We start from the raw sequence: 4476 nt of genomic DNA, 5'->3' as shown, positions 1-4476 counted from the left end.
AATTCTGACTTTATATCTCACAATTCTGACTTTACATCTCACAATACTTACTTTACTATCTTGCAATTTTGACTTTATTTCTCAGAATTGCGAGTTTATCTCACAATTCTGACTTTTTTCTCTCGCAATTGTGTTTACATCTCAAATTTTTGACTTTTTTTTCTTACAGTTGCAAATGTAGCTTATATCAAGCAATTCTGAGAAGAAAAGTCAGAACTCTGAATTTATATAATGAAATTCTGAGAAAAAAAGCCAGATTTGAGAGATGTAAACTCACAATTGCAATAAAAATAGACAACATTTTGAGATAAAAAGCCGAAAGTACCTTTTTTATTATTTATTCAGTGGCGGAAATTGGCTTCCATAGTAGCTCAATAGCATCACTGTTGAACAGTTATGAACTGGTGAAGTGGATTTAGTTATTGTAGAGTTAACAAAAGTTATCAAGTGCATTTTAATGTTTGAAGAAGATGTTGTAACAAATGTCAGTAGACCGGGAAGGTTTTAAAACGATTTTTTCATACATATATTCGTATGACCTTCATGCTGTGGAAATATAAATGGAAGACAGAAGACAACGAGTGCAGAGCTGAAAAATGGTGGAGCTACATAATGTCTATAAACGTTGTGATCCGGTTCACATATTCATTTACATATACATTACGTGTATTTCAAACAAAATTAAAAAACCTGCATAGTGTCCAGCAGCGTTCAGAAGCAGAGAAAGCCACTGTGATAATGTCACTGGAACTACCACAAATTTTTGCTTTGATGACAAGTCTAAACAAAAGTTTACATTTATGTCAGAAGAGCTATTTAGCAAATATTTAATGCATATTCTGTCTCATCTACTTACCAGTTCATAAGACATGAGACGTAAATAAGCACACGTTTGTATGATGTAAAGCATACACCTATATATCATGGCACTGCACATGTGCACAAGATATTTTTTGAATCCGAATGAGAAAATAATCGTTTACATCCTCAAAGTTTATTTGGGCTGGATTCCTACATGAAGGCTTTTCAGTCCAACTAAGCAATCAATCTGATTATAAATGAATTATTGGGTGCGTGTAAATGTATATGGTGAGAGCAATAGTGCACCTTAGCAGAATGAAAGTGTCTCTAGATAACATCCAACCAGTGCATGTTCATGTAGGAAAACAACTGGAAAACATACCGTTTTGCAAACCAATTAAAATAAATAAATAAATAATTAATTCACAAATGGTTGGCATTGCTGGTTCAATTGAGAGAAATAAAGGACACATAATAATTGCTGATTTTTTTATTTATTTTTTTGCCAGGGAAAAAGTTTCTCAGGTCAGTTGCGGAGCTCATGGTACGTACAGCAGGCGTCACTTTGAGTTAAAGGGATTCTATGATGCCCCTTTTTACAAGATATTATATAAGTCTCAAGTGTCCCTAGAAAGGTAATGTAAAATTTCAACTCAAAATACCCCACAAATAATTGTTTATACCATGCTGTAAATGCCCCTTTTTAAGTGAAAGCAAAAAAAAAAAAAAGTAATATTTTTTTTGTGTGTCTCTTTATATGCAAATGAGCTTCTTTCTAGAAGAGGGCTGTGCCTTTAAAGCTCGTACCTCGGATACTCTGCCAACAATGAACAAAACAGTTGGTTTTCCGATTATCATCTATAATGCGGTCATGCTACGTGATGTTGCAGTTCTTGGTCGTCACTAAAAGTTTATTCTTTGCGTGCGTTTTAAAAAGCCTTGTCAGTTTAAACTTCTGATATATGGTTTTCTGAATGCACACACACGAAGCACGTGCACAAAAAAGCCGGTGTACTGACGATTTGTGCAACCCGCTCAGATTGTGCTAGAGGCTAAAAAGACAGGTAGCACAAATCAATAGCGAAAAATGCTATCAGATTGTGCTACCAGCATATTATTCATGTGTCCATACCTACCCCTACCCTAAACCTACCCGTCCATATCTACCCTTACCCTAAACTTACCCTTAAAACAATGCAAATATATTTTGGGTAGCACAATCTGATAGGTAGCATGTTTCGGATCCAACCATATGTCCATCAGTTTTAAGTTGAGCATTTTCGCGCTCTTTTTTTCTTCAGGTAACCTTAGCTGCATTAGCTTAAAGCTATGCCCCTTACTTTAATAACGTTAAACCACGATATTACTGGTATGTACTATTATTTGTTACTGAAATGTAATGTTGTCTTAGCTACAGTATGTAAAGTTAGACTTGATCTCTTAATCTGAAATTTCATTCTAGATCTGTGAAATTCTTGCTGGTGCAGATGGACAGTTTTGTAATAGAGAAGTTGAAGGAATGGCAGCTTGATACCCCGGTTGACACCTTTAAAGGTAAGTTATATCTAACATTCGATTTGTTTTAGAATTTGATCTTGTCATTAAAAATAGCCACAGTTACTGGTCAATTCCGACTTTACATCTCACAATTCCGACTTTACATCTCACAATTCCGACTTTACCTTTCACAATTCTGACTTTATCTTTCAATTCCGACTTTACATCTCACAATTCCGACTTTACATCTCAAAATTCTGACTTTATATCTCGTAATTCTGACTTTACATCTCACAATTCTGACTTTATATTTCAATTCTGACTTTACATCTCACTATTCTGACCTTATATTTCAATTCTGACTATACATCTCACAATTCTGACTTTATCTTTCAATTCTGACTTTACATCTCACAATTCTGACTTTATCTTTCAATTCTGACTTTACATCTCACAATTCTGACTTTATCTTTCAATTCTGACTTTACATCTCACAATTCTGACTTTATCTTTCAATTCTGACTTTACATCTCACAATTCTGACTTTATCTTTCAATTCTGACTTTACATCTCACAATTCTGACTTTATCTTTCAATTCTGACTTTACATCTCACAATTCTGACTATACATCTCACAATTCTGACTTTTTATCTTTCAATTCTGACTTTACATCTCACAATTCTTACTTTATATTTCAATTGTGACTTTTTATCTTTCAATTCTGAATTTACATCTCACAATTCTGACTTTACATCTCACAATTCTGAGTTTATATTTCAGTTCTGACTTTACATCTCACAATTCTGACTTTATATTTGAATTCTGACTTTACATCTCACAATTCTGACTTTACATCTCGCAATTCTGACGTTATCTTTCAATTCTGACTTTACATCTCGCAATTCTGACTTTACATCTCGCAATTCTGAATTTATATCACACAACAGAAACGGGCTTGTTAAAGGTTCTCCATGGAACCATCAATGCCAATAACAAACCTTTATTTTTAAGGGTGTTCAGGATTGAAACAATTTTAAATCAAGTATGTCATTTTTAATATATATATATATATATATATATATATATTTTGAGTGAAATATGACATGAATATTTAAATTGCTGTTCAGGTGTGACAGACACAGGTGAGTGATGGATCACCTCGACTCTCTCCTCGCGCAGGTGTGTTCTCTGGGCCAGCTGCTCGCGGGTGTTGATGTCTGGATACTGGTTCTGTCTGAACAGATCCTCCAGAGCGTCCAGCTGCTCTTCTGTGAAGATGGTGCGCTGACGCTGAACCCTCCTCTGAACATGACTGAAGCTTTCCCTGCCGTGAGCTTCTGCTGTCTCTGCAAACATCCGCTTACCCCAAACTACATGACAGGCTGACATCAACAAAAAACCACAAAGATCATCATCTGCCTGCAGGAAGAATATAATCAAACAGGTCATATTCCACCCAAAAATCAAACCAGTATAACATTATTTTCATCAAAACAAGCAAATTTACAACTAAAACAGGTATTATTATAATTAAATAAAATGAAAAAAATGAAAAATGTAATTATAAAAATGAAAAAACTAAAATGTTTGTTACCTGAAACAAACTAAAATATGAACATTTAATAATTTTTTTTTTAATTTCCGCTACAACATTCAGCTATTTATGAAAATAACTAAAAGTAAATCTGAAATAAATATTTATTAAAAAATACAGTATATAGGCATATAAAACAAAATCTACTAAAAATGATACAATTACACACAACAAAATTATACTAAATGAAAACTGAAAATTTTAAAGTAAAACTGATTCTAAAGGTTTAATGAAAACTAAAATTAAAAATTTTAGTTACATGAAATAAAATAAACAGTAACTGAAATAAAATAAAATGCATTTTTTTAAATATATATTTTAGCTAGTTGCCAAGGAAACATTTCTGATTTTCATTTAGTTCAACTTGATATAAAATGACTAAAATTACAATTAAAATTATTAAAAGCTAGACACACACTCACACATGTTGTGTTTCCATGTTTTATGGGGACATTCCATAGGCGTAATGGTTTTTATACTGTACAAACTGTATGTGCTATTGCCCTACACCAACCCTACCCCTAAACCTACCCCTTACAGGAAACTTTGTGCATTTTTACTTTCTCAAAAAAACTCATTCTGT

Source organism: Sinocyclocheilus anshuiensis, unplaced genomic scaffold (assembly GCF_001515605.1).
Source record: "Sinocyclocheilus anshuiensis isolate Anshui unplaced genomic scaffold, SAMN03320099.WGS_v1.1 scaffold2662, whole genome shotgun sequence".
In the NCBI taxonomy this organism is placed as follows: domain Eukaryota; kingdom Metazoa; phylum Chordata; class Actinopteri; order Cypriniformes; family Cyprinidae; genus Sinocyclocheilus; species Sinocyclocheilus anshuiensis.
This window is presented reverse-complemented; position numbering follows the sequence as displayed.